We start from the raw sequence: 24,904 nt of genomic DNA on the forward strand, positions 1-24,904 counted from the left end.
TGTGCGCCTGGTGGAAGCATGCACTGATGGCTGGTGGTGTGTGTGCCTGGTGGAAGCATGCACTGACGGCTGGTGGTGTGTGTGCCTGGTGAAAGCGTTCACTGACGGCTGGTGGATGCGTGCACTGACGGCTGGTGGTGTGTGTGCCTGGTGGAAGCGAGCACTGACGGCTGGTGGTGTGTGTGACTGGTGAAAGTGTACACTGACAGCTGGTGATGTCTGTGCCTGGTGAAAGCGTGCACTGATGGCTGGTGGTGTGTGTGCCTGGTGGGAGCGTGCACTGACGGCTGGTGATGTATGCGCCTGGTGGAAGCATGCACTGACGACTGGTGGTGTGTGTGCCTGGTGGAAGCGTGCACTAACGGCTGGTGGTGTGTGTGCCGTGGGCTTTGGGCCGCGACATCACACCCTCACAAGACCTCTGCGACTCACTCGCCTCATTCTTCCACCGCAAGATCGCCGACATACACAACAGCTTCGACGCCCAGACCACGCACCTAACCAACGAACCGGCACCCCCCCCCCCCACCACCCTCTGCACCTGGACCTCGGTCAGCACTGAAGACACCACCCGTGATGAACACCATCCACTCCGGCTCCCCAGTCGACCCCTGTCCACACCACATCTTTCACAAAGCCAACTCCATCATCGCACCCCAACTCCGGAACATCATCAACAGCTTCTTCGCATCCGCCACCTTCCCGGAGAGCTGGAAACATGCGGAGATCAGCGCCCTCCTGAAGAACCCACCGCGGACCCCACAGACTCAAGAACTTCCGCCCCATCTCGCTCCTCCCGTTTCCTGCCAAAGTCATTGAGAAGACCGTCAACAAGCAACGATCCGCCTTCCTCGAGACAAACGGCTCCCTCGACCCCTCGCAGTCCCGTCTCTGAGCAAACCACAGCACAGAGACTGCCTTCATCGCAGCTACCGACGACATCAGGTCCATGCTCAACAACGGGGAAACTGCTGCCCTCATCCTCCTCGACCTATTGGTCGCATTCGACACAGTCTGCCACCGCACCCTAACAACCCACCTCCACCACGCCGGTATCCAAGGGAAAGCTCTAGAATGGATCATCTCCTTCCTCTCCGACCGAACTCAGAGAGTCCGCCTTCCCCCCTTTCGATCAGCAGCCACCAAAATCATCTGCGGCGTTCCTCAAGGCGATTCGCTCAGCCCGACCCTCTTCAACATCTACATGAGCCCCCTCGCAGCCATCGCACGCCAACACAACCTAAACATCATCTCCTATGCTGACGACACCCAGCTGATCCTCTCCCTCACCAATGACCCCACCATCGCCAGAGCTAACCTCCAGGAAGGAATGAAAGACGTCGCGGAATGGATGAAGCTCAGTCGTCTGAAACTGAACTCAGACAAGACGGAAGTCCCCATCCTCGGACCGTCCCCCTCCGCCTGGGACAACTCCTGGTGGTCCCCCGCGCTGGGCACCGCCCAAAGCCCACGGACCATGCAGGCAACCTGGGCTTCATCCTAGACTCCTCCCTCACGATGACCACACAAGTCAACGTCGTCTTGTCATCTTGCTTCAACACCCTGCGCATGCTCCGAAAGATCTTCCGGTGGATTCCCACCGAAACCAGAAATACGGTCACCCAGGCCCTCGTCACCAGCCGACTGGACTACGGGAACGCCCTCTACGCTGGAACCACAGCCAAACTACAGAGAAGACTCCAGTGCATACAGAACGCTTCGGCACGACTCATCCCCCTCCACAGCCACATCTCTGCCCATCTGAGAGACCTGCACTGGCTCCCAGTCAGCAAGAGGATCACGTTCAGACTCCTCACCCACGCACACAAGGCTCTCCACGACATGGGCCCCAAGTACCTCAACAACCGCCTCACATTCTACACACCCACCCGTCAGCTCCGATCCGCCAGCCTCGCCCTCGCCACAGTCTCACGGATTCGCAGAACCACCACCGGAGGAAGATCTTTCTCCTACCTGGCGGCCAAGACATGAAACTCCCTCCCCACCCACCTCCGGCTGACCCAGGACCCCCTCTCCTTCAGGAAGCACCTCAAGACCTGGCTCTTTAAGCAGTAGCAGCACCCCCCCCCCCTCTCCTCCCAGCGCCTTGAGACCCTAGCGGGTGAGTAGGGCGCTTTATAAATATGCTTGATTGATTGATTGATTGTGCCTGGTGGAAGCATGCACTGACGGCTGGTGGTGTGTGTGCCTGGTGGAAGCGTGCACTGACGGCTGGTGGTGTGTGTGCCTGGTGGAAGAGTGCACTGACGGCTTTGGTGTGTATATGTCTGGTGGAAGGGTTCCCTGACAGCTGGTGGTGTGTATGCCTGGTGGAAGCGTGCACTGATGGCTGGTGGTTTGTATGCCTGGTGGAAGTGTGCACTGACGACGGGTGGTGTGTATGCCTGGTGGAAGGGTGCACTGACGGCTGATGGTGTTTATGCCTAGTGGAATGTGCACTGATGGCTGGTGGTGTGTGTGCCTGGTGGAAGCGTGCACTGCCAGCTGGTGGTGTGTGTTCCTGGTGAAAGGGTGCTCTGACGACTGATGATGTGTGTGCCTGTTGGAAGCAGGAGCATTCACAGTGAATGAAACTGATGAAGAGCAAGGGGGAGAGGGAGGAGGAGTGCGAGCATAGGAGCATGATTCCCAGCTAGAAGACACAAATGAAGCTGACCAGGAGGGAGGGGGAAAAGGTAGGGGGGTTGTGCAAGCAAAGGAGCCTGATTACAGCAATAAAAACACACAAGGCAGCTGTGCACGTGCACAAGCCTCTGGTGACAATTTTAAAAGCCACTTACTAAATGTCTTGAAGAGACAGCACATGCGCTGTCTCAGGTGAGACCTAAAAACTGAGAAATAAGAATAGGTGTTCCTTAACCCCTTCGATGCTGATGACGAGCTCAGCTCGTCATCAGCCACGGGTGACGTGTGCGGATGACGAGCTGAGCTCGTCATGTATCGCGGTTAATCGAAAACAGCCGCACAGCGCAAAAATCACCGCAGCAGCGATGCGGTTAAAGAAACTCTGATTCTCTCTCCTAAACATGAAGAGGTTCAAAATAAGTTTAAAATAAGCATGGTTCTTAAACTAGAGACTCAAGAACATTCAGAAGTGTGAGAAGGTGTAGTACACATATTTATAAAACTCTAGTTTCCACAGTAAATACATTTCATTATTGCATTTAAATGTTCACACATGGTAATAAAGTTATGGCCCACTGTAACTATAGTGTCACATGTAGGTGTATAACGGCATTTCTGAGACATGAAAGGGTGGAGTCTAAATTGTGCTACTCAACCCTCGCTATCCTGAGAGGCAAGTGCTGAAAGAGTATGCTCGTCCCGGTTGTGGAGCCATAGTACTGCAGGCCCCAGGACACCAGTGGCAAACGACCACCACGGTTCGTCCCATGTTCTCTCTACCCATCCTATGCCCCACCCCAAACAAGCTCAGACATTATTGTTTCACAATGAGCAACTCAATGCTTTATTTATATATTTTCTACCATACAGTTGTAAGACCGTGGCTCCCATACAGACCTCATTTATACAAAAATGATTATTTGTCATTAGGGGCAATAGCTAGCGAGACGATTCTGCCTGTGTTCATTTTGGAGTTCGAAGAAGTTGCTATGTGTTGGGGGTGCAGTGCACCACAGAAGAGGACTCCTCTTTCTGGCCTTGTTGTTGGTTCTAAATGGCAAAGTGCACTGCAGTGTATTGCAGTGGCTAATGGCTACATGCATCATTGTTGCCGTTTGCGATTTCTTAATTGTGAAAATTAAGGAATCGCAATTAAGAAATCGCAGACGGCTATACACCAAGAAATCGCATTTTTTTTGCGATTTCTTAAACTTCCTTCATTGCGATTCACAATTTGCGAATCGCAATTAAGGAATCCCTTCCCATTGATTCCTATGGGCCTAAAGGCTCATAGGAATGAATGGGAAGCCATTTTCAATTTTCGATTAGCAATTTGCGAATCGCAAACTATAAATGCAATTTCAAAGCCCTGCACCCCTGAAATATAACTTTAAGTGCATTTTTCACACAAACATACCTCAAGGGCATGTGTGTGTGTAAAATGAAACTTTCAAAAATGCACTTTTGTGCATTTTTGAAGGTTTTCACAAATTACCATGAAGGTAAACTTCATGGTAATTTACCTCTCCCTATTTGCGAATTCGCAAATGTAAAATGTTCATGCATTGCATTTCAGAAATCTCAAATTGCGATTTCTTAAATGCAATCACAATTTTAGAAATCGCAACGTGATTGCGATTTCTAAAATTGCGAAAAACATGATACATCCCAATTTTGTAAATTGCATTCGAAAAACGGCCGAAAAGTGTGATTCGCACCGTTTGCGAATGCAATTTACTTTGATGCATGTGGGCATAAGTGTAATGAACCAGCATGTTGAGGCCCTATACATACAGAAGCAACAGGGGATACCGCCCGAACAAAGGGCCAAAGGTATTTTGCGGGGCCCTATTTAGAATAGCTTTAAATTTCAGCTCTTTAATGCCCCCCTTTGGCCAGATCACTGTCAGTGCACAGACACAATTTTCGAAATTCGAAATGTGTTTATATCTAAAAATAAGATGATGCGTTTTTTCAATATTGCAGCACAGCTGCATCTCGCTGAAATTACTGCAAATAATCTCTGTAACACACTCTTATTTGTCCTATGTGAGGCTCTTTTTTTATCTAAAAGAAACTTTTTTAGGGATATTTCATGAATCATAAACACAACATTCCTCTGCAAAATGTCTGAAATACTCTCTCTCTCAGACATCACCCACATTAAAAATAAATGAGAAGAAAATGGTATTTAAAATAATCTGTTTAAGAATCATGCAAGGTCATTAGGACAAGTCTCTCTGGGGCCCCCTTAAGAGCTAGGGCAGTGGGCCAGAGCCCACTTTGACCATTCCTTAAAACGGCTCTGCTGACACTTTCTTTATGTTTCTAAATGTTATCATGGTTAGCTCATTTTACCAGTTTTTAATTCACGGAAATGTCTTCCTATATACTCTGAAATGTGTTTACCGTCTGGTTAATTTGTTTTCCTCGAGCAGTGCAGAAATGCCCTCAATCCCGTCTTGCATCGCCCGCCCCTGCAGGCACACGACGCGGTGACTGCTCCATTACATCTGTTGTGATTGTTACTTATTTGTGACTCGCTTGTTGTGATGGAGTCATCACGGTGCACGCGCTGCTTGTCATTCGTGGGGGCGCGTTCAATCAACGCTCCTTTGTTGGTTGAATAGCGAGAAACGGCAGGCCATTCCCTCACTCTACAACACTGGATAAAACAGAAGTTTCCAGCTCTGACTGTCACAGCAATTCACGCGGCACCCATCTCTCTCTGAGTCACTCCTGGTGTAGGCAGTGACAAAGCGAGATCGATGCACGTGGCATCGTTTTTTTTTGCTCGAGCCTTCCATCCTTTACATAGTACGGCTCTCCATTCCCTGGTGTGTCGCCATCTTTGTTCAAATCTCTGGACCACTTGTTCTTTATTTGTATTTGTTTCTTGAAGTGAGCCAATTTGCTTTGAAATTGTGACGGTATCGAACCAGCCCTCCATTTTGTGAGGTAACATTTTACCTGCAAACTGTTTAGGTTTTCTTTTTTAAGCTAGGTTCTGAAAATGAATCCTGTATTTAAAGGGAAAAGCTGACTGGGGTGAGACAAGCACAGTGATTCCTGCTTAAAGGTGCTAAAAGAGTGTCTAATTCTGAAATGAATTATGCTACCTGCATTCAGATATGAAGGGGTCTGAAAGCCATACATATGTTTCCTGGTTTTGAAAAACATTTTGCCATAACTTTTCTATTTGTACAGCAATGTTGCATGAATATTGTGACTTAATGGGAAGCACTTCTGGCAAACAGGGAACTGTGGAAAACAGTAGTCTTGGGAGTTCCAGCCAATGTGAGAATATGTAATGTGTAAACGTGTTTGTATTTATATACCGCCTTCTACCCAGAGGTCTCGTAGCGCTGTATTCATACCACTGTGGAACCCTTCCTGGTTTTCCTGTGAAATGTCCACTCCTGGGCACCCCTAAGGTGAAGCCAGGCATCCAAGCGCTGCTATGGCCGTGATGGAAAGAACCTTCTAGAATATTCCAAGAAGCTTCCCACTGGATGTTGAGTACTTGCATTCTACCAGTAGGGGAAGTAACAAAAATGGACCCCTCGGCCGGTGGGGGGTGAAAGGATTTTGCACATGTTTGAAGAAGATGAGGAAAAGACCCGAAAGATCCTGCCTGTGTTACTCTGGCGTTCTGTTGTGGCGCAGGCTGAGGGTCAAAGATCTTTGAGACACAACACTATACTTCGTTCTCCATGTTAAAGCTATGGGTGAACGAAATGACAAACCCCACCAAAACATCCACTTTTATATCATGTACCATCTAGGCTGACCAGCAAGGAGGAAAATAACGTCTACATATATTCATGTTTTTAAACTGCTGGTAAACCTTACATTCATGTTGTGATTTACAGCTCTGACAAGATAAGGGATTACGTAACCCCATGTGACCAATCAACCAAGAGTGCTCGCCCGGAGAGTTTGGCGTGGTCCAGCAAACTGCTAATGTGTGCCAAGTGCACCTCAGTTGAAGAGAAAATCGTCAGTTGACATATGTGGAGTTAAACTGCCAATAAAGCCAGTGTAAGGCCTGTGAAGAAAGTGAAGGCCTTACAGACATTTTGTTTGTCATCTGCTATATATTTGCTGTTACAGTCGATACAAGAGGTACTGCGCCACAACGCGACACAGAGCTATAAGTCATACAGAACATCAACACTAAAGGAGAAGTGCCAAAGGGAGAAATAAATAAGTGCAAGGTAGCACTAAAAGCGGATACATTTCTGATGCAAAGAAACGCTAAAGGCAGTGACAACCAGGTACGGAAAGTTCAACGAGCGGCGACAGTTCAAGTCAAAGAGAACGTTTTCAGCAGAAGTAGATAAATGCAGTGAAATGCATTAGAGGCAGCGAACACCAGAGATATCGTGAATACGATTATACTTACCAGAATCGGAAGAAAGAGAGCCATCTGATTTCAGCAACAAGCACCATGAGCCAACCCAAGCAGAAGCACAGGGGTTGTGCTTACAAGGGTAGGGAATCACATCGGGCTGACTGAAAGGTCTTGGTCGGCGGTCAGAATAGTAAAATGTTTCAATGGCTGCTGATAAGAGCACAAAATATGGTGCCAAGCCATTCTTAAACCCCCGCCTACATTGACTACCACCAAAAAGCAGAATATTGGTGACTGATGAACTGCCAGGATCAAATTCTTCCATTTCATTGATGTCCTGGAAGAAGCAAATGAAAAATAAATCATTAAATGTAGGTAAATCGGATTTACCGATTCTAAAATACCACATTTTACCGATTCGTTTTTTTAGAATCGGTAAATGCTTTGTTTTATAATTCGGTAAAAATGACTGAATCGTTAAGATTCGGTAATTACCGAATCGGTAATTACCGATTCGGTAAAATAGGAAAAGAGTCACGGGTGACAGGGTATCACTTTGACACCCTGTTGCACCCCTGAATACTGCTTGTGTGAACATGTGGCACACATACATGCCCTAAGGGTATGTATGTCTGTCACATGGCACAGGAGTAAATGCACAGATTTGCATTTACAGAGGTATTCGTTATTTACCACCAACTAATAGTTGGTGGTAAATAACGAATCCTTTAAGCACAGAAGCACTCTTCAAAGTGCTTCCTACATTTCATTTACAGATTCGGTAAATATCAAATCGGTAAATGATAATTCGTTAAATACCGAATCGGTATATATTTACCGAATCGGTAAATTTGCCACCTACATAGGAAAAGCCTATTACCGTTCGTTACTGACCGGTAATGGCCTTCCAACATCTGGCCCTCAATATCTAAAGAATTTGAGTAAAAGAAGTGATAAAGAAAATACCAAACAGTGATAAAGTGATGTGCAGTCAAATCAAAGAGGCATTAAGCACCAAGTTCCATACAATGCCAAATACTGACTATAAAAGGTACTTCTTTAGTCAGGAAAGGCAGAGAGCTGGTGCAACTATGGATCAGTTTGGAGAAGGGCTTGATTCGCTCATCAAGCATTGCAAGTTCAACAAGTTCAATGATGAAGACGCAATGCATCTCAGAGTAATAGATGGTTGTCTCTCAGATTCCTTCAGGCAACGAATGCTGAAAGAGACTCTCAGCTTGGAGCGAGTACTCATAGCTACTTGAGCCAAAGAAAGAGCTGACAGACAAGCAGCTAAACTAGAGGCCAGAATGGCACATCACTAATTCACAAGGCTGCGTATTTAGCAATCCAGATGTCCCGCATCATTAGTCCTGAGGAGACCCCGCATTCATAGAGGGTTGAAACCCCGTTGACAAGCTGAAAGAGCGAACCCTTGCCCAGCGCGTATTATTATATACAGTTGCTGTTCATAAAAAAATGATACAAGAATGGTCGACTTCTAAGGTTTGTGGAAACCTAGTATATAAATATACACCTTGTCACTTATGATTAGGTTCCATTTTTCACTTTGGGACACCATGCACAAACATCTGTTCTTTGTAACTTGAAACAATGCATATACTTTGTCTGTTTTTTGAGTAATTTATAAAATAACTCACAAATGTACAAATGTGTTGGTGGTTCCTTGCCCTCTGACATTATTCTACCCTCTTTTATTGCGATTGTGTAATTTATATTGCTCGAATCAGTTATATTAGTCCACAGGAACCGTTGTCTATAATAATACTGGCATAATAAATCTTAGCTGGTGTTAAGCAGCCTTTTTATTGACAAAAGGGCCAGATTGAAAACAATCTTGAAATTAATCTTCTTCTCGATTTAATTTTAAAATTGAAGCCCATGTACTTTATTATCTATCTCAGTATTTGTGATTGCAATGATTTTAATTAATTGTACAATAAAACTCTATTTTATTTCTATTCTTCCTCTTGATATGTAAACTAATGAAACAATCATTTTAACGTTTCTAACAAGTATTTTTTGTGCGTTTCTGCATTCAAGCAACTGTTCCGATCTTCTGTTGTCTTTGAGTGTCAGTCAGAAAGCAAGCGTTTTTATCAGAGCTTTTAATTTTGGGTAGCACACATCCTCTGTGTGTCAACGGAGAAGGAGACCTCATTCTGCCCTTCTTTGTTTTGGTATGCTGGATCTGGGCGAAAAGCATCATGTCTGCCGTTTCCCTGTTGTTGTCTGGTCTCTGAAGCACATCACTGCCTCAGTCGATTTCTTCGCTACACAGCTGGAATCAAGACCCAATCACAATGTCCACTTGCGTGCTCAGATGGGGAAACTACTGCTAAAAGAAATGATGATGCATTCAATGCCTATAAGCAGATAAAACGGATAATAATATATATTTTTATACAAGAAAAGCTAATCGTTTGTTAAAAATGGTGCAAAATGTTTTGTTTTATTTTATATTCTTACTTGATTGAAAAATGGAAATAACTGATGAATTTCCTCCATTTCTCATAAATTAAATGCAGCAAAAATAGTTCAAAATCTTCAGGTATCATTTTTTACTTTGATTTAGGGGCAGATGTATCATCCGTTTTTTTTCTGGCAAATGCTGCGATTCGCAAAAAAGCAGCGTTTGCGACCAAAAAAATGGAAAATGTGATGTATCATGGAAATTGCATTGCAAATTTAAGGAATCGCAAAATTTGCGATTCCTAATTTTAGGTCGGCATTTAAGGAATTGCAAATTGCGATTCCTTAAATGCTATGTATAAAGCACCCAAGTTGTGCGAATTCCAATTAAGAAATCGCAAATTGGAGGAGGAGCTACGCGGGCATCCAAGATGGTCGCGTGAGCAGAGAGCTCCCGAGACCCGCGCCGTCCTCCTTTATCTATCCTTCACCTATCCTGGTCATTTTGACGGGCTTTTGCAGCACTATCATCGCTGATGCTACTGATCCTTTTCCGGTCGAAATCGGACCTTGGGGACCATTTTTCTGCAACTTGGAACTTTCTGGCCTGCCCGCTGGCGCGGCCGGGGACTCGGCTGCCCACTGTGGCCGACATGTAATTGAACAACAACGGCTGCCTGGCATCTGGCCCGCCGGAGGTGTACTGCTTTCACTTTCGGTTTCCTTCCCTTTGTTCCTGTCTCCTCCTACTCTGCCTCGACTGCTGCCCACTCGATCTGAACGATCCTCCGTTGGACTGGCAAGGAGGCCGCTACACCTCTGCCTCACTGGCGCATCGGAGTTTCGAGACTTTTCTACTTGCTCGTCACCTCCTTTGGCTAACCGCCCAACTCTGAAGGCGAGATGGCGACGAAAGTGGAGGCCGAAAGACGGCGGAAGGCTGCGACCCGGGGGGGATCGATCCAGACGAACATGATCGAACGCTATACCCAGCCGAGAGGCTCCCCCGGGGCCGTATGCATGGGTGCTGAAGGACTTCAAACGGACACATCGTCTACGTCGGAAGTATCGCTCCAAGACCTTATGGCGGCCATCACTGGACTCAAGGCCGACATGGGCCAACAATTTGAGGCCGTAGTGACCAAAATTGACACGGTGGCGGTGGATGTGACTCTGATCCGAGCCGACCTGGCTAAAACGAATGAACGGGTGAAGGCACTGGATCTTAAAACGTCAAGCCTGGTGAACGACATGGCTGAGGCGCAGTCCGAAATTGGCAATCTGCGTGCATCGCACGACTTGCTGCTCAAGCGGATGGAGGACTATGATAACCGGGCCAGGCGGAACAACATACGCCTTGTCGGAGTTCCGGAGGGCGATGGTTCGGTAGCCACTGATCTTCTCGTCGAGGAACTAATAGTCGCCCACCTGGCTCCGGCAGGACTTAGTAAGTTCTTCGCCGTTGAGCGCGCCTATCGCTTTCCCGGAGGTCAAGTGAAGCTGGGGAACCCGCCGAGGCCTATCATTGCCAAGCTCTTTCATTACCGGGACAGGGATGCTATCCTCCAGGCCGCCCGTAAGCATGGTCCCCTGAAGTATGACAATAACTCTGTCTCCATATACCCCGACTTCACTCCTCAAGTGCAGCGGCAAAGATCTGGTTTCCTCGGAGTGAAGCGTCGCCTAAGGGACCGGGGACTGAAATACGCCATGCTATTTCCGGCCCGGCTCCGGATTGAATATCGGGAACGTGCCTATTTCTTTGATCAACCTGAACGTGCTGCCGACTGGTTGGACTCGTTGTCGGCAGATGACTTTGGGAGCGGAGGCCCTGGTGGTGCGGAAGGTGGTGCAGAGGCCCAGGAGTAACAGATGACCTGGAGGTTCCGATTGAGACTATGCAACGTACTGTACATATTGACTAATTCTCTAATGACTCTGCCCGTGGCGGTGCGGTAACGGGTGATTTCTCCCTTCCTCCTCGGGGGGTTCTTTGTGTAGAAGTATGGGGCGACAGGCACACTGCAGTTGGGGGTGGCTTTTTAGTCAGCAGGGGTGCAGGGAGGGGGGTGTTGTAACGGGTTTGGGTTCTGGGGTCGGTGTTTGGGGACTGGTTTGTGTTTTGTTTAATTTGTTCTGTTCTCTGTTTCATGGTATTTCATATCTTGCAATGATTGTTCATAGTGGGTCCTGCTGGGAGGTGGGTGTGGAATGTTTCTGCTGTAATGGGGGGGGGTGAACTGCGGATTCTTTCCTGGAACGTGAATGGTCTGGGTGACAGAATTAAGCGGGGCATTGTACTGCAATTTTTGAGGCGTCACGCCCCTGATGTTGTGTTCCTTCAAGAGACCCACTTGATTGGTAACGCTTGCAAGGCCTTAGACCGCCGGGGTTATCGACTGGTTGCACATGCGGGTTTCACTTCGGGTTCCCGGGGCGTGGGTATTATGGTAAAGTCTTCCCTTGCTCTTGCTATTGATGATGTTATCCTTGATGAGCGTGGGCGGTATGCTGCTGTTTCGGGGAGGTGGGAGGGTAAACAGGTCGTGTTTGTTGTTGTCTATATCCCCCCGGGACTACAGGCTACCACTTATGCTGATTTAGGTAGGACTCTCCTAGGGCTGCCAGACGGCTTGTTGGTCCTGGGCGGGGACTTCAATTCTGTCATGTCCGGCGACTGTGACCGACTACCCCCTAGAGTATTACCACAGTCCCAGATGTGGCTCAGTGAAATGGCTGATACTTTTGGCTTAGTAGATGTCTGGCGCTCATTACATCCCACGCTCCAACAATACACTTTTCATTCTGGCGCGCACGGCAGCCTCTCCCGTATTGACTACTTTCTTATGTTAGCCTCCACTTTGTCCACTGTTCGTGAGATTCGACACCTCCCCCGGGGTATCTCGGACCACTCCCCCCTGTTGATCACGATTTCTGTGGGCGGTCCGCATGGTAACAGAGTTCCCCCGATTCCCCCCTGGCATTTTAAAAACCCCCGGCTCCGCTCGGACTTGATGAAGGCAATAGATTGCTATTTTTCTGAGAATCTGGGCTCTGTCACTTCCCCCACTGTTCTCTGGGAGGCCTTCAAGACGGTTATTCGGGGTTCCGCCCTGTCACTCATAGCTACTGAACGTAGGGTGAAGAGGGAGGCAGTTGTGGCTCTTGAAACTGAAATCACTGCGCTTGAAAGTGAGTTGGGTGGGAATGACACGCCTGCACTGTTGCATGAATTGGAATTGAAACAAGCAGACTATAAGGCCTGTGTCACGGAAGCTGCTAAATTGATGCGGTCAAATCAACTTGGTCGACTTTATGATGTGGGTGACAAGGCTAGCAAGCTTCTTGCATGGCTGGATAAGACTGAGCGTGCGAGTCGTGTTGTTCCCTCCATTGTGCGTGATTCTGGAGTTACTGTCTCGGATCCGGGTGAGGTTGTTGAGTGTTTTGTTGACCACTTTCGTATGGTTTATACGCCTGTTAGTGATCGAGATGAGGCCGACTCCAGGTTCCTCCTGCGTGATATTGCTCTGCCCACCGTGTCTGATGAGGACTGCCTCGCTTTGGAGGCCCCCTTTACTGTCGACGAGATTGCCCTCGCAATCCGTTCCCTTCGCTCGGGTAAGGCAATGGGCCCTAACGGACTCCCCATTGAACTCTACAAACTTTGCCCTGACAAGATGGCCGCCCATCTGCATCACATGTTTCTTGAGGCGGTTGAGGCTGGATGCCTCCCCCTTGAGCAGCGCCTTGCTACCATAGTGGTCATTTATAAGGATGGCAAACCTCGTGACCGTTGTGCCTCGTACCGCCCCATCTCCCTCCTTAATGCGGAACCCAAAATCCTTGCTAAGGTGCTGGCCAATCGGATGCTTGCTGTCATCTGCGACTTGATCCATCCGGATCAATCCGGGTTCATCCCTCACAGGAACACTGCTCTAAATTTACGTAGGCTCCACAGTGTCCTCGCGAGAGCTTCTACTCTCGCCGAGCCAGCAGTGATCGCCTCCTTTGACGCCACAATGGCATTTGACACCATTGAATGGCCTTATCTATGGGCAGTCCTCGCCAAATTTGGCTGCGGCCCCAACTTCATCGCATGGGTCAAGCTTCTTTATGAACAGCCGCTAGCTCAGGTCGCTGTGAACGGCAGATGCTCAGACCCCTTTCCTTTGGGCCGTGGCACACGTCAAGGATGTCCCCTTTCTCCGCTCTTGTTCGCCTTGGCACTCGAACCTCTTGCCGCGTGGCTCCGGTGGGAACCCTCGATCAAAGGGATCCGATGGTCCCCTGACCTCGAGGATCGTGTTTCCTTGTATGCGGATGACATCCTCCTTTATCTTACGTCCCCTCAGAAGTCACTCAATGTCCTCTTCGACGTCCTCACGTCCTTCGGTAAGAACTCGGGGCTGGTCATTAACTGGACCAAGTCCTGTGTCTACGCTATAGCTGGTACTCTACCGCCTCTCCCCCGTAGATTTCCCATCCTGGTTGCGACTGACGGTTTTAAGTATCTGGGGGTCCATGTATCCATGATCTCTTCGGTCCGCTATGAGCGGAACTTGTACGCTCCGCTCCGCAGGCTGAAGCAGGATGTTCGGCGATGGCGCGATCTGCCCTTATCTCCATTGGGCCGGGCGGCGCTCTTTAAGATGATGTCGCTTCCCCGCTTCCTCTATGCCCTGCAAAATTTCTTCGACCCCGTTCCGGCCCGCTATTTCCATGAAGTCGAAAGTTTACAGCGGCAACTTATCTGGGATGGCCGTGCCCGAATTGCCTTATCCAAGCTCACGCTCTCCTGGTACGATGGAGGTATCGCGCTACCGGATATTAGACGGTACTACTGGGCCTCGCACCTGAGCGCCATCAACCATGCGACATATTCTCCGGAGCCAGCCCCTGCCTTTGCTTTAGATAAACTGTTGTTGCCCGGCGGCAACTTTAATAGGGCGCTATACTCTAAAGCCCCCTTTCGACTCCTTACGGGCCCAACGAAATGTGCAGTGCGGGCATGGCGGGATGCTACGGTGGCCACGGGCTGGGGTGGTAGACTGACACGTATGACGCCACTGTACGACTCGGAGCGACTGGGCAACCTGTGGAAGACGAAAGGGTTTGAGAAATGGGACATGATTGGGATTAGTACTGTGGGGGACCTTTGGACACGTGGCGCGGTTAAGTCCTTTGAATCACTAAAGCTGGAATACCGGCTCGACGATAGGGAGCACTTCCGTTATATGCAGGTTAGACATGCCTTGTCTTCTGTTTTCCCCTCCGGTACTGACGTTCCGCAGTCCTCCCCTCTGGAGGATCGAGTTCTAGATGGCCATGTCCCAGACAGTACCATCTCCTTAATTTATAAGAAGCTCATTCATAATAGAGCCGACCAGCTCGAGAAGCTCCGGGCTGCCTGGACTGCTGACGGACTTGAATTGGACGATGAGGACTGGCAGTCCGCCGTGTCCTCCCCTAAGGAGGTGGCTATTCCGGCACGACTTCGCTTTGTCCAACTGAAAATCCTTCATCGCGTGTATCTTACTGGAATGCGTCTGGTGCGAATGGGTCTGGTTGCTGACGGACGCTGTAAGCGCGGGTGTGGGATGGATGGTACTTTTCTTCATGTTCTGTGGGAATGTCCAGTGATTGTAGCGTATTGGTCGAGGGTGCATGAAGTTATGAGTCGGGTCACGGGGGTCCCATTGCTTCCTGAGGCGCGTCGTTGTCTGTTGAATGTGTGGGAACCGTCTGACTGCACTGCTGCCCAGACACTTTGGGTCACCCTGGGCAATATGATCGCGAAGAGGGATATCGCACAGCTCTGGGGCTCCCCTAGACCGCCAGTGCTCAGTGCCTGGAAAGAAAACATGGACTGGTCCATGTTTCGAGAGAAGACGGTATATGAGGCCCGGGGGCGCCCAGGGAAGTGGTCCAGAGTTTGGGCTCCCTGGAATACTTATCGTGGAGACATCTGCTCCCCTCCACTTGACTACGAAATCCCTCTCCCCTCCTCTCCGTGATTTCTGTTGCTCTCCTCCACTCACCACATGCTTTGCTCTCTTATGCGCGCCACCCCCCCCTACACTTGTTTTTTCTCCTATATCCATTCCCCTCCTCCCACCTCCAGCAACCCTTGCCACCATGATACCATGTGTTTGTTTGTTTGTGTTCATTTCAACAAAAACATAAAATTAAACCTCTCTTATCCTATTTGTGTGATACTACGCTCTTGCCGATAATGTTGATGTGATAGATTGCTCCAGCAACGTACTGCCTCGTATTACATTTTTTGCTTAACCAGTTTTTGTCATAGCGGCCGGCCCGGTCGGGTTGTAGGCAGACGCTGTGTATCGTGCACTTGTGAATAAAGGTTTTCAAAAAAAAAAAAAAAAAAAAAAAGAAATCGCAAATTACCACCAACTTGTAGTTGGTGGTAATTTGCGATTTCTTTTACGAATGCACTTTTTGGCATTTGTAAAGGTGCCATGTGGCGCACATACATGCCCTCAGGGCATGCATGTGCGCCATATGCACACACATATAAATTTCAGGGGTGCAGCAGGGTGTCCCTCAACATTGTCACCTTGGCTTGCTGGCTACACTTTGGTTTTTGAGCTCATAATTTTCAATTTTGAAAACTACCCTTTACCAAAAAGTGAGAACCAACTGATATGATCATTCTTGTCAGGGGCTACTTGGCTGTCTCTTTCACAAATTTCTTTTCCCCCCTGCCTGGCTGCTATATTTTGTCTGTCTCAATGTTGTTTTGTTTATGGTTCTGTGCCTGGTGTAAGTCATTTTTCCTGTCTGCCTGGAGCCAAATTCCCAGGGCTTTCATCTCTTGCAATACTCGCTGTTGTCTTTTTCTTTCCTGTAATTAGTTTTTCTTCCCACTACCAGTCTCTTTCATCTGCCAAACAGAAGTAAGTTACAACATAGTGCCAAGAACATGGGCCCAGAGTTTGCAAATATTGTGGATAGGCAAAGGGGGGGCTTTCACAGTGCTCAATTTGAGAAATCTAAATATGCATTATGATATGTGAGCAATGTTGAGGAGCTGTGCTTCTGTGTTCCACAAATTAATCTGATTCTGTAGGACGGGCTGCATTTGCAGTACACCAAAACCTAGACTGTCTTTAGCATATTTTATCACTTTTTCTTGACCAAATAATATATGCATCACAAGGAAATGGACGGGTATATCCTTCAGCACTAATAAACAGTAATAATAGAGTGTTGGCCTGTGAAACCTTATAAGACTCGCTGAGGTGTTGGGCCTGGATGGTATTGTAACAATACTTCAGTAAATACCTCACACTCTGCTGCCACTACATCATTTAAGCCTCAGAAGCTAAAGTTAAATACATTACTTTCACCTCTGTGTATTTCTTCCATTTGTTTATAAATAGTGTCCTTATCTGCACACAGTTTGTTTTCTCCTGAACTGGCAGGATATTAACACATTGTTGTGTTCAGGAGTTTACAGAGATTCTGTGCTTTGCTCAGCTTCCTGCTGCGGCCTGGAATGGTAGGGATGACAGATGGCTGTGCTTTGTCATATGGGGGCCTTGTTCATCCAATACCAACCAGAGATAGGGGTGGGTTTTCCTCGGACAACACCTACTTCTTTCTACTAACTGGCCTCTACTTAAAATCCTACCCTCTCACTCCTCCAGCTGTCTGACCAGGGGGGTCCAGATTATCACATAGAGGAGCTACTCTTGTCCTGTTGGCAATTCCGCATTCTATGTCCTCTAGGCAGTGCCACTGCTGTGTCTCTGTTCCCAATGGTTATTCCCCATTCTAAGTCCTCTAGAAAGTGGTGCTAGTTGCTTATCTGGTCTCCTTAGTAATTCCTCATTCTAAGTCCCTCATTCAAGTGCTGCTGCTGTGTCTCTGTTCATACATCCACTAGACTCCAAACCAAAACACATGGGCAAAAGACATTGCCATTTACAATGGCAAAAGCTTAGACTCTAAAAAATGTGTGACATATAGCATTTGCAATGCAATAGGTCTTACATTTTCTGGAGTTGGAGCTTTTGGCATTGTGAATGACAATTGCCTTTTATTTATGTGTATTGAAAACCTGCAAGCGGTGCATAAACGTGTACTTATAGTGTTCCTCACAAGAAACAAGACTGACAGTAACTGTGCCTCTTTTACTGCTAGCCTTGCTTCTGCTCCTTCAAACGAACTGTTAGATTTGGGGGTCTCTAGTTGGCACAGGTAGGTACTTGTGACAAATAGGGACCCTCTCCTCTAGTCAGACAAGGGGATTACACTCCTAAAATAACCCCTACTCCCCCTCTAGGCTCCAGTCAAGGCATATTTCAGAGGTGTTGCAAGTTAAGCAGTTGTGACCACATACAGTAACCCAGTGACAACACTACAAATGGACACCACACGGCGACATGCTTTCTCTCGTTGAATCACGCTACCAGCTCCTTGTGATACGCAGTTCCTCAGATGGCCCAAAACAACAGCAGACACTTCCACAAGAACTCTAAGGAGCTGGGGGTGAAGTCTGTTGTCCCTGAGACTTCAGCAGGAGGCAAGCTCTTTTCCAAGCCCTTGGAGATCCTTAACAAGTTGAAAGCAAAGTACACAAAGTTCCTCTCTGCTTCCTTTGGCAGTAAGGCAACTACTACAGGCCAATCCCCAAGCAGCACTTCAGCTTGGGAATAGTCTCTCCTCAGTTTCCTCAGGTTCCTCTCCCCAGTAAAGGTTTCTTCTTGTAGTCCAAAGTGTTCTAATTTCATTGGATTAGGGTCCCAATATTTATACCCCAAAATCCTTTGTTCTCTGAGGGGAGAGGGGCATTTGCCCAGTCCGAACCAATTCTGAAGTACTCTGTTTACCAGACTTCTCCTTTCCTTTCACAGTGCAGGGCAGAAACATCAGACGCCCCACAGGAGGTGGAGCCAGCATAGTGGAAGGCAAGTACAGTCCTGGAGCACTTTGTTTACAGGACGCGTTCTCTTCTTTCAGTGTGCAGGACAGAGACATCAGCCGCTCCCCAGGCGGTGGAGCCAGCATTGTGGAAGGCAGGCACAGCCCTATTCAAGGATGAGGTGCAACTCCTCCCTTCTATCTAGATGCAGTTCTCTCTTTTCACCACTGGGTGACTCAGCCTGTCTCCTGGAATTCCCCAGCCCTGTCACTCTCAAAAACCAGACATAGGAATACATAACCTAGCAGAGGAAGGTTTGAATGGTTAGACAAGCAAATACCTACTTTCTAAAAGTGGTATTTGCAAACACAGAATATTAAAATAAACTTCACTAAACAATGTATTTTATTATTCTGAGTTCAGGCATACTAAACTCGAATTTCTACCATGTTCTCTGAGACATTTAGGATTATAAAATGTAATAACTCTAACAGCCCATTCTGGCCTATGGAGAACAGGTAGCCTTGCAATAGTGAAAAACAAAAAAAGGCTTTAAATCACTATTAGGACATGCCACACACACCAGGGCTTGTCCTACCTTATACTTACAATACACCCTGCCCTTGGGCCTACCATAGGGGTGACTGATATGAAGAAAAGGGAAGGTTTAGGGACTGGCATGTGGGTGCACTTGCCCAGTCAGCATGACAGTACCAGACTGCGCGCAGGCTCTGCAATGGCAGACCTTAGACACATTTTGCAAGGCTGCTTCTGTGGGTGGCACAACCAGTGCTTCAGGCCCACCAGCAGCATTTGGATTTACATGCCCTGGGCACACTCAGTGCGCTATACTAGGGCCTGACAAGTAAACCAAATAGCCAAACATGGAACCACTGATTAATACATCAATTTACAATAGGGAGCACTTGCACTATGGCACTGGATAGCAGTGGCACAGTGCCCAAAGCATACAACACCAGCAAAAATACATGAGACAACAGCAAAAATGGAAGGGAGACCCACGCCAATGGTGCCAGGTCTAACAAGAACCAACTGCCCGAAATACCTTCCACAGAGGAATGAAGGCCTTTGCCACCTGGATGAAGACCAGCTGCTGCACACTGAACTCGGACACACTCAAAGTCCTCATCCTAGGACCCTCACCCTCAGCATGGACCGGAGCCTGGTGGCCCTCTACACTGGGAGACCCGCCCACCCCACAGACCGTGCACGAAACCTCCGCATCATACTTGACTCCTCGCTCACAATGAACCATCAGATCAATGCCGTTGCTTCATCATGCTTCCACATGCTCCGCCTGCTTTGAAAGACATTACAATGGATCCCCACCAAATCCAGAAAAACAATCACCCGCACTTAACAGCAGACTCGACTATGGCAATGCACTCCATGCTGATGTCACCCAAAAACTCCTCAGGAAACTTCAGAAAGTTGAAAACGGCGCAGCCAGACTGGTCCTTGACATCCCTCACCATAGCACATCTCCGAACACCTCAGAGAACTCCACTGGCTCCCAGTCAACAAAAGGATTACCTTCCAGCTCCTCATGCATGCTTACAAAGCCCTCCACAATGCAGGAACGGCATGCTTGAACAATTCGCCTCTCATTCTACGTACCATACAGACACCTCTGCTCCGCCCATCTGGCCTTGGCTATTGTCCCTCAAATCCACAAGACAAAAACACCCTGCCTACCAACCTCAGCCAATCCCTGTCGCTGTCCCAATTCAGGAAGGAACTCCAGACCTGGCTCTTCAACTGAACACCATAGTGCAGACGGACAAGCAGCCTTGCCCCCCCCCCCCCTCCCAGCGCCTTGAGACTAAGGGTGGGTGTGGCAGGCATAGTGCCTCTATGCGTATTTACACTGAGTTTGAAAAAACTCTGTGGAAATACGCTATGCTCCCTCTCCTCTCCCAAATTAATAAAAAAAGAAGGCACTTACCTTTGTGGCTGCCTTCTCCTCTGTGTAGCCACTCTCCTTCCTGCTCCTCACCGTCCTTGCGGTCCTTCTCCTATGGAAAAACACTACGCTATGCGGTTTGCGCATTCACACACGCAAGATGCACAACGTAGTGTTTTTTCATAGGAGAAGAAGGACGGCGAGGAGCAGGAATGAGAGCGGCCAGGCAGAGGAGGAGGTAAATGCCTTGTTTTTTATTTATTTATTCATTCTTAGCGCTACGAGGCCTCCGGGTTGTCTGTGCTTAACAAAACACTATTAATAATAATTTAGGTGGGAGGAGGGGCTGGCTAAATCCGCTCCACCACGGAGGGGAGTTTTTGCCTAAACTCTGCGTTTGAAATGGAGCACAGAGTAGGCAAAAATTCACAAACTCCGTTGACGAAGTGGAGTTATCCTCCCGGGGTTACTTGAGACCCTCACTGGCGAGTAACCATTCTTTATAAACGCTAATTGGTTGATTGAATGATTGATTGACTGCAGAAGGACAATGTTAGAAAAGGGGGTGTCAGAGGTAGGTACCTTTGTCCAAATAGGGACCCTTGCTTTAGTCAGGGTAAGGGAGATACGCACTTTGGATAACCTATGTCACCTCCTGGATGGCTTGGCATGAGCACACAGACTTATCCCAAAGGCAATGTGTGAAGTATTTGTACTCAAAACACACAGTAATACAGTAAAAACACACCACAAATACACACCACACAAGTTTAGAAAAAGAAAGTATCTTTATCTAAACTCAACAAGACTAAAACGACAAAAATCCAACATCCATGTAATAAGAATATGACTTTAAAAAGTTTTCAAACAACTTGGCCCATAGAAAACTATGGATGCCTGATTTCTCTTAATGTACCTGTAGTTGTGACAAAATTCACACGGCTAAACAGCAGCAGAGATGGAAAGTGTAAAAAAAGAGATAAGTCAGTTCCTGAGACCATGGGGAGGTGATACAACAGTTCTGCTGCACGCAGGAGAAGTGATGCGTGGAATCCGGTCTGTAGGGGGAAGTGATGCATTGATTCTGAGATGGTTCCGGTCCGCGGGTGATGTGCCGGGAAAATTTGCCGCACAGGTATGATTTTAGAATATGTGTGAATCTTGTTCAAGGGCACTGTTCTTCTTTGCGTACTAAATATGCAAGAGAAAACATATGAATGACCAATTCAATGAATATCCAGTGTAAGCTATATATCTTCTTAAACATTTCTTAAACACTTTTAATATCCTACTTAACTTGTGAATTTGTATGGCTAAAGAAAGAGATGTTGTCTCTATATAAAGCATCTTAAATCATGTGTCTATGAAACAGTCCCTGATAGGCATATGACCATCCTATGAAACAGAACCAACATTTATAATGAGACAATTATCTGTTAGAAAACGTTACACTTAGTATGGCTTATCTAATTTCACACATTCCTGGAACAATATACCTGAGCTTTTCGGCAAACGGCTTCACCTTCTCTGCACAACACAAATAAAATAAATGACATCAAAAGGGAATAGAAATAATAAATAAACAACAACAAAAATTTGCACTGGGCGTGTAAATGTCAATGATTGCTCTTCACTGGAGAGTCAGTGTTTTCATTACCAACTTTTCAGGGCCCCCGATTTCACTGTTATTACAGTTTGATAGCACCGCAAAACTGCCCTTAGTTCTTTACATCAGACTCCCTCATGTATGTATGTATGTATGTGTGTTCTTATATAGCGCTCGATGTTACCATTGGGCATCTCGGCGCTTGCCTTGGGAACCCGTCCTGGTTTTTCCCTGTGAGATCACCCGTGCTGGGCATCCCAAGGTGAAAGCCAGGCATCCCGCCGCGGGGGGCCGTTGTGGAGATTAAGCAAGCTTGTTGCCCAGAGCTGCATAGTGTGAATTCGTGCTTAGAGTGGGCACCGAAGCGAGAATTATCGAGTCTGTGGATAATTGGGTTCAGGACCCTGCCGCGTCGGGAATCGAACCCTGGTCCCGGGTCTGACCTCAGCTTCAGGGTATGCCACCAGTGAGCCACACTTCTCCATGTGCCAATGTATGAGTTTTTAAGTTAGCCCAAAATGTCTTGCTCCACTTGCAAGTTCAGATCTGTGGCGCTCCTGTTTTTAGGTCTCGCTGCATAGGAGGGGACCTCTTGGAATCGATTCGCTTTTTCGCCCAAAAACGTGCATGCTTTGCATTGCTTTCAACTGCAACACGTGCATGTTTGGTGATTCCCTTGCGGGAGCGAGCTTTGGCAACATCTTTTTGTAATTAACTTGCAAATAGATGGTGCCCTGCTCACTCCCACAAGGGTGTGACTGCTCTCGGCCGCACTCCCCCCACCCTCTCACACTTGTTATTTCTAGTCTTTTCCCCACCTTGGTTTTCAACTGATTCCCTTACTCTAGCCGCTTTGATTCATCACCAGTGTGGAAGCCTTCCTACCCTCCGCCGAAACTTCTAAATAAAAGTTGAAATGAAATATTTAACCTTCTCTTCCTCACTTCTGCTTCTTGCAATGCGTATGTATTTTGCAGGTCTGCGCATTCCCTCGGCAACAATGGAAACAAAAGTACTGCAGATCACGTGACCACAGAGCAACAGCCGGCACTGGGGTTTATTGTATTACAGGCAGACTAGAATCACGCTAGTTCTTCGTCAACCACTCCGCTGCATTTAGCTGTCTGGCCACAACGGACAGGCGGCAAGCGCGTGCCCACCTTCCTACAGCGACTGCCTCACTCGTTTGCGAGATGCACATGCGCACTCTATATTTATATGAGCAGTAGGTGCAGAGCGCTGTTGGCAGCGCGTTTTCCTCTTTCATTATTTTGTTGCACTTTTATATAGCGCCAGACCTACCCTATGAAGGTTTTGCAGCTCTTTCCATGAGCATCAGTTACAATCACAATAATATATTTAGCTGCCACTGAGACTTGAACCTGGCTTTCCAATTCCAACGTCGCCAGCTCTGACCTTTACTTTGTAGATTTATGTAGCGCGACCTCGACCCGAATGTACCTGAGCACACATAAGCACCAGTCACATTACAAAAGGACACTTTCATTTTTGGTAGGCACAGGAGATTAGGTGATTTGCCAGAAGCACAGATGCTGAGCCGACTCCGAGGTTCAAACCTGGTTTCCCAGCTCCAAAGACGGCAGCTCTGGGAGTTAGACCACTTCTTCTATGCCGTGATCTTGAAACCAACTGAGTGGTGCGACCATGGTAGAACCGATACGAGTGTTGTGGCTTGAAGAAGATATCTCTCATGGTGTACGAATGTTTATTATCCAGTATAAAAACTATTTTAAAAACAGCCCTCTATGAATAACTGTGCTCAAGCTATCAAACCATAGTCCTAGAGAGGATGTGGTGTGTGGCCAAAACTGATGACTTTGGAAGTAAAAACAGTTTTGATTCTCGGCAGCCGCTCAACATCCTGTGTTTCTGATCAAACACTTAACCACTCAGTGCCCAAAAAAACAAGCATTTACAATGCAATAGGTCTGTCATTTACGTGAATTTGAGCTATTGGCACTGTAAATGACAATGCCTTTCATTTATGTTTTGCTTTTTAAAAAATGAATAAAAAGGCATTGCCATTTACAATGCTAATAGCTTAAACTGTCAAAGCACTGAAACTCTAGAGCTGGCCTGGCTGTCGCTGTTTTGCCCTTGCTTCTGCAGCCAGGCGCCATCCCTGCCTCGTGCCTCCTTCTTCCAGCCATGTTGCTGCTGCTAATGCCTGTTGATGCTCTCCATGCTTTATCCCAAAGCAATGAGTCAACAGCATCGCTCCCAGCAACATCGTAAACCAGCATTGGCATAGCCAACAGGTCTCACATTTGGAACCTTATAAGTGTTTAGCCATGCAAAAGGTGATGTTGTTGCACCAAGGATATTGTGCTGAATAACTAAATAATTATAAGGTCCCAAAGGTGAGACCTATTGGCTATGCCAATGCTTGTTACAGTTTGAAAGCACCCCAGAACTGTCTTTAGTTCTTTACATCAAACTCTTTCATGTGCCAATGTTCAAGTATTTACGTTAACCCAAAACGTCTTGCTCAACTTGCAAGTTCAGATCTGTGTGCGCTCCCTAGGAGAAAAGAAATGTTTGACTCACTGATGGCTTATCTGTTCTGATATTTTCCTTATGCTTTCTTTACAGGGTTCATGGTAGCTGGTAGGAAGACCAGTCATCGAAGATGGAGAGGAAAAAAAGAGACGAGGAGCTGGCGGGAAACGTCGGATCCTGGAGAAGGGACCGAGGAGGCCTCCGCCGAACCGCTGGACAAGGACTTGAGTCAGGTAAGTGCTGAGAGGAAAGGATGCTAAGCGGCGATTGAATGCAGGAGCGGATTAAATACCCTCACCGTACCGCTGTTGATTAGTATACTTGTGTCTTACAGGTTTTGACAGTTTACATGTGCAAGAGGCTGTCAGTGAGCGTTACTATTCCCAAACTCAGCAATGAATACTGAACATGACTTCTCTGGTTAACAGTTTGCATAAAAAAATATACATATAATATCAGAAAGTGAACATTAATATTGTGCTCTTACAGTGTTGACAATGTCCATTTACATTGCACATCCATATTCATTCT

Source organism: Lissotriton vulgaris, chromosome 1_2 (assembly GCF_964263255.1).
Source record: "Lissotriton vulgaris chromosome 1_2, aLisVul1.2, whole genome shotgun sequence".
Lineage (NCBI taxonomy): Eukaryota > Metazoa > Chordata > Amphibia > Caudata > Salamandridae > Lissotriton > Lissotriton vulgaris.